This window comes from Lipotes vexillifer, unplaced genomic scaffold (genome assembly GCF_000442215.2).
Source record: "Lipotes vexillifer unplaced genomic scaffold, Lipotes_vexillifer_v1.1 scaffold230, whole genome shotgun sequence".
Classification (NCBI taxonomy): domain Eukaryota; kingdom Metazoa; phylum Chordata; class Mammalia; order Artiodactyla; family Lipotidae; genus Lipotes; species Lipotes vexillifer.
Window position 1 is genome coordinate 2,433,128 of NW_006775143.1, and position 13,109 is coordinate 2,446,236.

The 13,109-nt window shown below is 47.3% G+C and overlaps 2 protein-coding genes across 6 annotated transcripts in view; one reads left to right on the forward strand and one right to left on the reverse strand.

Annotated features, from left to right (window-relative positions):
- Nucleotides 1-8,030, reverse strand: part of TRIM32 (tripartite motif containing 32) — a 12,793-nt gene extending 4,763 nt beyond the window's left edge. For 2 of the 4 annotated variants that reach the window (XM_007449720.1, XM_007449719.1), the window contains exon 1: nucleotides 7,014-7,083. The gene's annotated coding sequence lies outside the window, so the exon portion shown is untranslated. Of the gene's footprint in view, nucleotides 1-7,013; nucleotides 7,084-7,978 lie in introns of those variants that run through there. The other 2 variants (XM_007449718.1, XM_007449721.1) reach the window with 2 other exon arrangements.
- Nucleotides 1-13,109, forward strand: part of ASTN2 (astrotactin 2) — a 944,548-nt gene that overhangs the window by 717,119 nt on the left and 214,320 nt on the right. The window lies entirely within an intron of this gene.

Here is a 13,109-nt window from a genome sequence, read left to right on the forward strand (position 1 = left end):
AAGAGTGTACATCTAGTGCTTACTATGTGCTAGATACCGTGCTAGATGCTCCATATACTTAATCTCATTTAATACTCACAGTGACCCTATGATGTAAGTACTATTTTCATTACCCTATTTTACAGATGGGGAAGCTAAGGCTCAGAAAAACTGGCTCAAGGTCACATGGTGCAAACATGGTAGAACCATGCAGTACAGATATCTTTAACTTTATTTAACCCAACATTACTTCAAGCTTTTCTTTTTCCCGTCATACAACACTTACCATACTCTGAGAAATGCTGCCTAACAGCATAGAATTGTCTCCACAATTAAGAAAGAATCATGAGATTTAGCTGCTCTAGAGTGGGCTAGATGGCTTTATTAGCTGAGTGACCCACTCCCACACACCAGCCTGGCAACCTCTTACGATTCAAATCCATGCCTCAACAAAATAACACATTACCACATACCATGAACCTAAAAGGTCTCATGGGACTATCCATGTGACTAAGCTGTGAACGCTGAATGCTTAAATGTCATGGGTCTGGCTGCAATCGTATAGAAACACTGATAGAAACCTCAGCTCAGGACCCATGCAAACCTCCTCAATTCCAAACCAATAGCTTCAGTTCTCTCTTCCATCATCTGGGACAACAGACTGAGGGCAACATTTGGTATCTGGATCCAGAGCATGTTACTTTACAGTGCACAGGGACATCTGTTCTTCTCAGAACTGGCACTGCAGATCAGCTAATTAAACAAGTCTGCCAACTTGTAAAAATACCAGCAAATTCTTTCTCCAGTTTTCTGGAATATCATACCACCTCCTTCAATTTAAAAGCTTCCTGCCTCCCTGTTTAAGCCGTCCACTTTAAAAAATGAATTTACTGTGCCCGCGTCCATTCCCCAAAATATCTCAGCTGTATGCAGCTTCACTAGGCTCTCTGAGGCAAGAGAGAATGTCAAGGATCCCTTTCCTAAAGCTGCCATGCTTTGCCAGGAAACATGAGGTCCCATTGCTAAAGCGTCAGGTGTGGAGATAGCTGCGTATCAGTCTAGGCTCCCCCTGAAAGTGGTGTTCCCAGGTTGTAGAAATGGGAGACATGGTTCAGGCCTTTTCTAGGTCTGAGGCTATGTGACCGGCAGATACAGCCCCTCTCTTCCAGAAGGATACAGCTGGTCATTATTGTTAGCACCGAGAAGCATTCAGGCGGAAGGTCAGTTTGAACTCAGTTTCCCTTGAAAAGACGTATGTGTGAAAGGAATTGTCTTATCATCCCAAGTCTTTAAGTTAGCTGCCCATTTTCTGCCATTTATAAAATCTAAAACCAACCAGAATGAACCCCCAACATGTTATTTACAATTTTGGCTGCCTTCCTGATACTTTGAACATATTTCCTGTTGTGCACTTTGTACTGTCAACTCTTGACCCCCCACCTCAGCTTACTGCCCCCCCCCCCACCAATTTCTTTGATCTCATGATCAGTACTGCACACCCCATACTGATGCTAGCCCAGCTCTGGTTCAGCTTCAGATGAGAATCTACCCCTTAAGCTGTGTTTGCTCCGGCTGCCCTAAGACTCAGGAAAGTTCTATAGTCATACCCTAGACTGATCTAGCTGCTTCTGGCACCACTAGGCTTTCCCCAGTCTATGACATAAATAACAAGGGTAGCAGAACAAAAACAAAAACCCGTGAACCTTGAAGTCAGACAGAACTGGGATCAAATCAGCATGTCATTTACAAGTTGTGGGACAGGAAGCAAGTTATTTAATCTCACTAAACCTGTTTTCTTACTTTATAGAAGATAACTAACTTTATAGTTACTGTGATGATAATTTCTTATTTTATAAAACGGTTACTGTGATAATAATCCATATAAAGTGCTTAGTCTGGAAACTGGTAGGTATGCAGTGAAAAACTGCTATTTATCATAATTTTAGTAACAATCAGGAACAGTATTAACATTATAACAACTAGTACTAGTATTAACAAAGCATTTAGTTTACAAACTGCATTTGAAAGGATGAAGAATCTTTCCTTTTATGGCATATAAAGGCACATAAAGATTAATAACCTGTCAGCTTTGAAGGAATTTGATTGAGGACACTAGATATCCATGTTAGAAACTGGCAAATGAATTCACAACTTCTGTTGTTCAGAAAATACCAAGAGGGGCATAAAAGTAATTATGCAATAAAATACAGATTTCAGTAGTAGCAGCAGCAGCGGCAGTGGTGGCGGTGGCGACCACCCAGCCAGTGAGAAGGAATGAACAGGCACTTTTCAAAAGGCAGACAGTACCCAAGATACCAGATAATACACTTCAAAAATTAAAATTCTGAACCTTCCCTGGAGATTGTTTTATCTGTTCTCAAAATCAAAGGATTAGAGATGACCTAAGGTTTCAAATTGCCGTCCAGTGGCTGAATCCCCACCATGGGATAGTTCTCTAGATGTCTCTATTCCCTAAACCTGTTAGCCCCTTGGGGGGCTTAAGCTATGAGCAAAACTGCAGGACTTTAAGAAATTAATTAAACAACAAATCTTTACTGAGCACCTACTATGAGTCCAGCCCCATGAAAACACTGGAGATATATAATTTTGAGCAAAAACAGACAGGAACAGAGTTCACATAAAAACTAGAAAACATGTGAAACAGCACCTACATTTCCTTTCACAAGACTTAAAGGTCCATCCTACTTCTTATACAGTCCCCTGGTTTGACTGGGTTTTTCGCAAGGCTTATCACATTTCCTTTCATGACAGCTTTCTAAACTTTGTTTATTCCTCCAGCATTTGAATGGAATGCGAAGCAAGTGCATAACCATCTCCCTGCCACCAATGGTCACTCTCCAGGAGTGGCTAGCAGGGCTGATTTTAAGAAAGTCAGTGAGGTCCTCATCTGACACTCACCCAGTCCTGTGTGCGGGAGAGGATTCTTAATGTTACATTACTCAGGGCATTTAAGGTACCAGCTAAGATAAACTCCGCAAGTAGGGGCTCATCGGGAAACACAGGCATGACCCCAAAGCTGTACCACTGTGGGACACACAAAACAACCCAGAAGGGCATGTTTATAGCGGGAAAAAAACCTTTAGCTAAAACTCTAAATCAATAATAGAGTTTGCTGGAAAAAACAACAACAACAACAACAACACTTGTCTGTCCTCTGTCTTCCTCCAAAACTGCAGGACCTAGAAAGGATCCCCTGAATCTTCCACAAACATGCGCAATGCTGCCAGTGAGACTCAATATAGGACAAGGGGAAAATCAGCAGTCTTCTTGAGGGACTTCCAACTGATCTCGACCCACCCTACTCTCAGTTCGTTTCTCTGCATATAGCATATGCACATTTAACCATGAGCTTTTGATTAAAGGATCAGGAAGCAGATCCTGGGAAAGGTACAAGAGGGGATGGGAATTTGGGGGAGACCAGTGGGGGCTGCTTAGGTTCAAGGAAATTTGGCAAAGCAATACTCAGTCCCCTTCCAGCCTCACCATCCTCTCATAATTGCTACCCCTCATAAAACTGCCATTTACTGAATGTCAGGCACCTTTTACCTCTTATTCTCATTAACTACGTGAAGTATGTTTTATTCCTCTTTATAAATAAGGAAACTAGGCTCAAAGAAAAGCAACCTGTCCAAGGTTTCAAAGCTGCTAAGTAGTAGAAGTGAGATTCAAATCCAGGTGTGTTAACTCCCAGCCATAAAACCACAGCCACACAAAAGATGTATTATAGTTTCTCAGCTGATTAGGCTTCCATTAGCTCTAGGCACTCTGCCTGAGAGGCTGGTAAAGGTACCTAGGAATGGATTTTTAATCTGATTGTTCCACTAGAAGAACCTAATGGAGGTAGTGTCAAAGAGGCAGCACATCCCTGTGCAGGGACAATGAACCACTTCAAGGGCCTTGTAAACTTCTGACCACCAAGCACTCTCCAGACATGAGTGTATGGGCTCTTAAGTATTGAAAAAGCCTTTCTACTAAAACTAGTATAATGTAACTTATGAGTCAGACAGATCTGGGCTCACATCCCTGCTTTGCAACTTGCTATGGAGACTTGGGTAAATCATTTCACCTATTAGTTTTCTCATCTGTAAAATGGAGAATAGCACCTAGATTATTAGCAGGATCATTGGCAGGATTAAGTGAGATAATGCACACAATAAGCACTCAATAAATGGTAGCTATTCGTGTTTTCAATAGATTGAAGCTGATAAGGGCAAGTACTTGTCCAAGATCTCCTAGTAAATTAGCAGCAGAGGAAAGATTTTGAACTTTAAGCCTCTGATTCCCAGGCTGACTCCATTTCCATTACAGATCTTCCTTAGGGCCGTGTGTGGATTTTCCAGCTAAGTCTCTGGCCTTCTGATGCAGTCCTACTATGTTTCTGAGCTGGTTTCAGCAATGCTATAGCTAGTCCTGGAGTTGACAGAGCAAATGCTGTCATTCTTTTCCAAGGGAAAGAAGCCCACAAGAGATCATTCAGAACAGGAGTTACTTTCCAGAGTATGGATGCCTTCAGCCTCGGTCCCTGCTGTGAAGTGTTTTTTCAAGCCAATGGCCTCCATACCTCACCCTCTAGTCTCCTGCACCTTATCCTGTCTGCTAACCTCAAGATCCTCTCCTTATCTACCCACTGGTCCTGGTCTAAGAGCAAATCAAGAACAAAGTCCAGGGCTACTCCCTACCTAATCAGATGGATTTATTCCCTTTACAGTTCAATTTGATACTCAGCGATACTCACTGGACCATCCTTTCATTAGAGGGGAATGAGCTGAGATAGATAGTAAGACCAGGCAGGCCCCAGCAAAGAAAAAGCAAGGGAAGAGAGAATATACAGGATTACAGAGATCTGAATATGAAGGTACCTTTGCCATCTCTAGCTGTGGAAACTTAGACAAGTCACTGCCTAAGCCTTAGTCTCCTTATGTGTAAAACTGGATATTGTAGCACCTACTTAGTAGGGCTGTTATGAAAACGAGTAAGAAAGTAGATATGAAAATGAAATATTACTAAATGTTGAGCATTTACTGTGCACCAGACACGAAGCACTCTGATTTACTTCACTGAGTCGTCACAATAATCTGTGATGTAGGTCCTGTTATTAACCCCATTTTACAGATGAAGAGCCAGGCACAGGAAGGTTAAGTAACTCATTCAAGACAGAGCCGAGATCGGAATCCAGGATGTATCTGACTCTGGCGCAGAGTTCAGCTTTGGCACTACTGACATTCTGGACCCGATACTTCTTTGTTGTGAGGACTATTCCGTGTGCTGTAGGGTGTTTCACAGCGTCCCTGGTGTCACCTACGAGAGGCCAGTAGTCCTCCCCACCCCAACTGTAACAGCCAAAAATGGCTCCAGACATTGCCAGATGTCCCCTGGGGGACAAAACCACTGCCAGTTAGGAACCATTTCTTTAGAACTTGGCCCAGGACTAAATGCTCAATGCATCTGAGATCGCCTTTTCTTGTCTCTCTCCCATTTCAAACGCCTCATGTGGGATTAATCCAATCTACTTATATCACTGATAAGGAAAATAAGACGTGAGATCATGTTCCACTCATCCCCTGGAAGTCTCACACACTATCTGTCACCACAGCTTGAAGAGACAGGCAAAGGGGGGCTGGGACAGATGACCTTGAAGAGTCTCCTGCTTTATGATTCCACTGACCACTCTCTTCCCCCGCCCCCGAAGCCTACCACTTTCAGCAGGTCTGGGGTTCAGAGTGGAGTCAGTGGTCGTACCACGGCTGCCTCATGATAAGAGATCTCTGGCTAATAAGTGAGGGAGGTTCTGCCCCTCACAGGCAGTCAGGCTCCTTCAGGAGTCCTGAGCTCAAAGACTTACGACTTTCTTGCTGGACCCCTGAACTCTGCTCAACTTCATACACTCATATACAGTTTCATACATTACTTCTAGGTCTTTGGGTCCCCAGAACTCCCTTTGCTTCCCATGCAGAGACTTCAGGAAAATTCCTTTAGCGGCCCTAGACACCCATCCACGACTCTATTCAGTCTCTTAATTTTACAGTCCAATCAGTACCTCTCCACCCCACCGTTCAACCCTTCCTAAATCCCATTCCCAACTCTCCTACAATACAGAATTCCAGCCTTTTGGGCTCTACCCTGCCAGCCTCACCAGTTGCTCACTCATGTGCCCTGAATCCCTCTGACACAGATCCTTTAATCTCTGTTTCCAGACCTCTGCAGCCTTCAGCCCTGCATCACAGTTTAACACCCCAGTCCCACACCTCAGATGTGTGCCCTCCCTGGAAGCGGAGCCTCCACCCCCTGCATGCCATCAGGAATCCTGCCCCGCCCTCAAGCCCTGCTCCTTCCTCTTTTGCCCACCCGTGTCTTCTGTCGCTTCAAACCTTAGCCAGGTCTCTTCTTTCTGCCGACCAGATACTGCTTCCCACTGGTTCCCGCACGAACTCAGCCCCTCATTCTTCCCCAGATTCCGCTCGGGAAAAGGCTTCCTCCTCAGCCATGATGATAGCCCCGGACCCTGCTCCCTCTGACCTCAGATCTCGCCCCCCGCCCCAAAGCCTAGTGCCCCCAGTCTCCCTCAAGCCTCCTGAGATTCTGCACCCCAAACCTCACCAAGGCTCCCCCATTCCTTTATATTTCCGAGACTCTGCACCCCTGGTCCCTCCAGGGCCTTCAGATCCCCTCCCGTCTCCCAGATGCTGCACCCGTCTCTCCTCAGGGCCCCACATTACCTCATGCCTCCCGAGATGCTGCACCGCGACTCTTCTCAGAGTCCCTCGCTCCCCTCCCCGGCCGCATTTCCTCAGAGCTCCTCAGCCCCGTCTCGGAACCCCGCAGCTCCCGAGCCTGCCCCCCGCGCAGCCCCACCCCCACCCCGGTCCCACTCCTCAGATCCGGTCCCCCAGACCCTGCCATTCTGGCGTGGACCGGCCGCTGCACGCCGGCACAGCCCCCAGCGCCGCTCGTCAGCCACCGCCCGCGACTCCGGCCTCGGTCCCGCGTCCCCCACCGTCCATCCCGCCCCCTACCTGACCGCCCGCGGCTCCGACGCGTCCACCGCTGCCAGCCCACCCGCCTGCCGCGCTCTGCGCACGCGCCAACGCGCGCCCCTTGGCGGGCGCCAATTCGCAGAACCGCCTGTCCGTCACTGCGCCCCGCCCCCACCCCAGGCATGCTGGGGCTTGTAGGCAGCGGGGCCCGAGCTCGCGGCCCAGCGGCAGGGTGGCGGCGAGCCCTCTGGAATGAACGAGGTGTCTTGGGAGCACGTAGTTCAGCTTTCTGTCCCCGGTGTACGGTTAAAGAAGCTGAGGCCCAACTTCACTCAGCAAGTCGGGAGCTAAACCAGAACTCACGTGTCTGACCCCAATCTGTGTCAACCCCTTTGCTAAACAATGGCCTCCAGGAGTGTTCCTCAGCCAAGCCTTGGCACCTCTCAGAAAGGCCTCGCTCCACCTCAGCTTTGCCATCTGAGAAATGGGCCAAGGAGACAATACAACATCCACTCTGGGGCAAGCACAGAACCTGGACGCGCTTGGGAAGGTAGCTCTTCTCTTCGGGCCCCTCAGTTCTCCCTGTGACTCACCTCCCCCATTCCTTTATATTTCCGAGACTCTGCACCCCTGGTCCCTCCAGGGCCTTCAGATCCCCTCCCGTCTCCCAGATGCTGCACCCGTCTCTCCTCAGGGCCCCACATTACCTCATGCCTCCCGAGATGCTGCACCGCGACTCTTCTCAGAGTCCCTCGCTCCCCTCCCCGGCCGCATTTCCTCAGAGCTCCTCAGCCCCGTCTCGGAACCCCGCAGCTCCCGAGCCTGCCCCCCGCGCAGCCCCACCCCCACCCCGGTCCCACTCCTCAGATCCGGTCCCCCAGACCCTGCCATTCTGGCGTGGACCGGCCGCTGCACGCCGGCACAGCCCCCAGCGCCGCTCGTCAGCCACCGCCCGCGACTCCGGCCTCGGTCCCGCGTCCCCCACCGTCCATCCCGCCCCCTACCTGACCGCCCGCGGCTCCGACGCGTCCACCGCTGCCAGCCCACCCGCCTGCCGCGCTCTGCGCACGCGCCAACGCGCGCCCCTTGGCGGGCGCCAATTCGCAGAACCGCCTGTCCGTCACTGCGCCCCGCCCCCACCCCAGGCATGCTGGGGCTTGTAGGCAGCGGGGCCCGAGCTCGCGGCCCAGCGGCAGGGTGGCGGCGAGCCCTCTGGAATGAACGAGGTGTCTTGGGAGCACGTAGTTCAGCTTTCTGTCCCCGGTGTACGGTTAAAGAAGCTGAGGCCCAACTTCACTCAGCAAGTCGGGAGCTAAACCAGAACTCACGTGTCTGACCCCAATCTGTGTCAACCCCTTTGCTAAACAATGGCCTCCAGGAGTGTTCCTCAGCCAAGCCTTGGCACCTCTCAGAAAGGCCTCGCTCCACCTCAGCTTTGCCATCTGAGAAATGGGCCAAGGAGACAATACAACATCCACTCTGGGGCAAGCACAGAACCTGGACGCGCTTGGGAAGGTAGCTCTTCTCTTCGGGCCCCTCAGTTCTCCCTGTGACTCACCGCAGCAGCCTAGAGATAAGCTTATCTGATGAACAAATTGCTCTCGTGAAGGATTCTTACTCCTGCTCAGCTGGGAGGCCGACAGCGGAGGTAGATATGAGAGCACACTCTACATCCTCTGTAGAAGCTACCCAGGAACCCAAAGCCAAGTCTAATTTGGGGGGACCCAGGAGGGGTAGGAGTCTTCACAGGTAAGCGATGGTCTAGCCTGTTGGCAGGCGAGGACCCTGGGTCGTTTGGGGCCAACTACAGGCTCCTGCAGGTGACCATATAGTATAGCTTAGGAGTAGGAAGGAGTTTGAAGGAGGACGGGCTTGGATTTGACATCCCGGGTAGATAATGTGACCCTTCACAATGATAAAACAACAAACAAAAACAATAATGAAACGGTCTGGCTGCAGCTAAACACTTCACATGCATATAGTTCACTTAGTCTTCATAATCACCCTGTGAGATAAGCAACTGATGCCAAGGTAATTGAATAACAGGGTCCCAGGTTGATAAGTCCCTCTTAACCTCTTAGCCCTTTTCTTTGGTTGGCTGGCGGGGGGCTGCACCACGGGGCATGAGAGATCTGAGTTCACCGACCAGGGATGGAAACTGTGCCCCCTGCAGTGGAAGCACGGAGTCTTAACCAAGCGACCGCCAGGGAAGTCCCTCTTTATTTCTAAATGGAGATGAGGTTTGCTATAGGATTAACTGAGGTTATATATAGTGGTTTGCATTTAACCAAGGGTATGCTCACTGCATGCCCAGCAAGTACTTGCAATTTGATGATTTCTCACAAAGCATATACCAGGTTGGACTTTTAATTACCCACTTCCCTGCAGTTGTCACCAGTGGGCTGTGAACTCCCTGAAGGACACTGCCTGCTGGTTGTCATATCTGTTAGCACTGTGCCCAGCACGCAGAAGCTGCTGAGTGAGTCAGACTCAGAAATGTGACCTTAGGCAAATCACATCCCCTGTCTAACCTAGAGTTAGTCCAGCTGCGGAATGACTCAGTGGGGTCAATCGAATAAGAGCAGACCATTTTTTGAACACCAGCAATGTACCAGACACTCCATAGATACTGTCCTATGTCACAATTAATCTTTTCAGCAATGATTCAAGTAGGCATCAGTAGCTTTATCTTACAAAAGAGGCAACCGAGGCTCGGCAAGATTAAATGGCTTGCCTACAGTCACCTTTTGGGAAGTGGCAGGGCTGGAGTACAAATCCAGGCCAGTTAGGCTCATGACATGCTCCAAACCACCGTCCAAAGACTGCCCACATTTTACGACACCAGCTATCTTTCTATTGATACTTTATTAAGTAAGGTTTGTTTTTAAGCCTCAAAAGAGAAGAGAGATGATATTTAGGAATTCAAGGAAAATGAGGCAAATGGTGCCTGTCATTATGACCACAGATCATGATCCTGTTAAGGCAAAGACCCTCAGATGAGCTGTTCTGAGCAGCATCGCCAGCGAAAAAGAGGGACTGCCGTCTACCCTGGGTGTCTGCCATGTTGGAGACGTAGTGCAGCCTGTTTCACCAGAATGGCAAGGAGCCTCTCTGGACAGAAGCCTGGGCTGCTTCTTCCAACCACTGTGTTGCAGGTGGGGGAGATGGGAGAGTTACTGTCAAACGGTTTATTCCCAGCCTTGAGACCTCACTTATACCCCCTTCTTAGACAAGGTGGGGAGTTAGCACTCTGTTTGATGAAAACCACAGTTACAAGCCCAAAGTCTCAATTCAGGACTCATCATATTTTTTTACTGACCTTTCCCCTATCATAGGGAGGAGCTAATGGTACCCCTGACAGTCTGGGGATATAGTCCAATCATGCTTTCAAAAAACAAGAACAAACCGTTTCTTTTCTCTTAAAAAAAATCTGTTTGCCTTAAAAAATGTTTAAATTACTTACCAGTTAAATTAATTACCATGCTTCCCACAAAAATCTCAAGAGTAAAATAAACACCCTGGGAAAATGCACTTATTTTAATCCTGTGGCTTTGCATACCCTTGACACATTATTAGTTTTCCTCATAGATGGAGACATTTAAAAAATACTCTTTGTGGAGTACTTTATTCTTTATTCAGCATTTTACCATAACTTTTTTTTTTTTTTTCATTTAACATTTAAACCACCTGTATCAGTTTGCTTGGGCTGTAGTAACAAAGCGTCACAGACTGGGTGTTTTAAAACAGAGAAATTTATTCCCTCACAGTTCTGGAGGCTAGAAGCCTGAAATCAAGGTGGCAGTGGGGCAAGACTTTCTCTGAAGTCTCTAGGGAGGATCCTTCCTTCTTCCAGCTTCTGGTGGCCCCAGGTGTTCCTTGGTTTATGGTGGCATAACTCCAATCTCTGCTTTCAGCTTCACATGGTCATTTTCTCCCTGTATGTCTCTGTCTTTCCACGGCATTCTCCTCTCTTTGTGTGTCTGTGTTGACTGAAAGAAAATGCATAACCTAAAAGTTGAGAATTATATTTTATTTGGCGGACAATCTGGGGACTTAAGCCCAGCAGACAGCCTCTCAGATAGCTCTATGGGACTGCTCCCAAGAGGTAAGGGAGGAGCCAGGATATGTAGGAGTTTTGCAACCAAAACCAGGTAATCTGAACATCAAAAGATTACTGTTAGTTAAAGAAAACCAGACTTTTCAAGTTAATGAATTTAGTGCTTTTTTTATTTATGAGAAGATGCAAGAGTCTGGGCTGATTGAAATCATCCCTTTGATATGCACCTTAACTATCTGGGACCAGTATCCTGCTTTCCTCCAGCCTGAATCCCCTCAGGGTGCACAGGTGGGGGTGGCTTCAGTGGCTGCTGGCTTGATGGCTGCAACATTCTTTGTCTCCTGATATGGCAGGTGACATTTTGCATCCGTACCTGTGTCTTCTTATAAGGACACCGGTCCTATTAGATTATGACCTCTATGTTACCCAATTAAAATTCCAGTATGACTTCATCTTAACTAATTGCATCTGCGACGACCCTATTTTTAAATAGAATCACATACTGACATACTGGGGGTTAGGATTTCAGCATATCTTTTGGGGGACACAGTTCAACTGATAACGTCCCCCTATCAGCTAAGCATTGTTTTCTCCATTTACAAATAAGATCTGTAGTTTAACCTCTCTTTCATTCCCTTTACATGGTGGTAACAACAGCTAATTCACAGCATCATTGGGAGCAGAATAAGATATGGGTGTTAAGCACTTACATATTAGGATATTGCCTAACATGCAGTAATGTCCATTGCATTGCATTTATTATTATTAAGTTTGCTTATTAAGTCCACCATTGTGTGGTAGAGGGCTTCAGAGTCAGACCAACCTGGGTTGGAACCCCAGTTCCACCCACCTGGAAGGTTTGGGGAATAGATTAGAAGATGATTCGAAGTAATGCTTAGTAACTTGTTGCAGCTGACAAGCTGTGTAACCTTGGACAGCTTAGGCACTTCCTGAAAAAGTGCTCTATGAATGATAGCTATTAGTGTCATTATTATTACTATTTTGACAAAATGTTCTCTTTTCCTTCTCATATTAGCAGCTGAATTCTGAGGAGAAAGATAAAGGTCTTGTTTATGGAAAATAGGGTAGAAATTCTAAGGAGTTAAAACTCGAACGCATCCTAACCAAATTTGTCTGAGTCTGCAGATTTATAACTGCTAGCATTTCCAGGAAATAATGGAAAATTATATCTGTCTATCTGTATTACTTATCTATCAGGGAATAACAAATTACCCCCAAACTTTGTGGTTTAAAACAACACACATTTCTTATCTCACAGGTTCTGTGAGTCAGGAATCTGAGCACACCTTAGCTAGATCTGCTTCATGGTCTCTCACGAGGCTGCAATCAAGTTATTGGCCAGGGCTGGAGTCTCTCCTGAAAGTTTCAGGAAGGAGCGGTTTCCAAGATCACTTAGGTTGTTGTTGGCAGGTTTCAGTTCTTTAAGAGCTGTCGGACTGAAGGCTTCATTTCCTTGCTGGATTTTGGCTGGAAACTGCCCTCAGGTCCTTGCCACAGGAGCTATTCCAGGACAGCTTGTTTCAGCAAAACCGGCAAGAGAGAGGTCACAGCCTTTTGTAACCTCATCACAGGAGTGGCATCCCCTCAATGTTGCTGTATTCTGTTGGTTAAAAGCAACTTACTCAAGTGGAAGAGATTATAACAGTGTGCATCAGGAGGTAAGATTATCACAGGCTGGTTTCGAGGCTCCATCTCTCCCACCCACCTTCCGCCTCTCCCTCTCCCCACTTCGTCCCTCCTTTCTCTTCTCCCTCCCTGGGTCTTTCATTCTGCTTATGTACATATCTATGAACATCTCACATAGATATCTTACATCTCTCTGTCATTTGTCTACTTTCTGCTGAAACTCTGACTCCAATCTCTGTATGTCATACTCAATCCCTGTGGGTTTCTCAACTTAGCCTATACTTGATACTTAGTAAGTGCTCAGTAAATGTTTGAATTCTATTTAAATTTACAGCATAAAAGAGAATTTTTTTTTTTTTTTTTTTGTTTTGCGGTACACGGGCCTCTCACTGTTGTGGCCCCTCCCGTTGCGGAGCACAGGCTCCGGACGC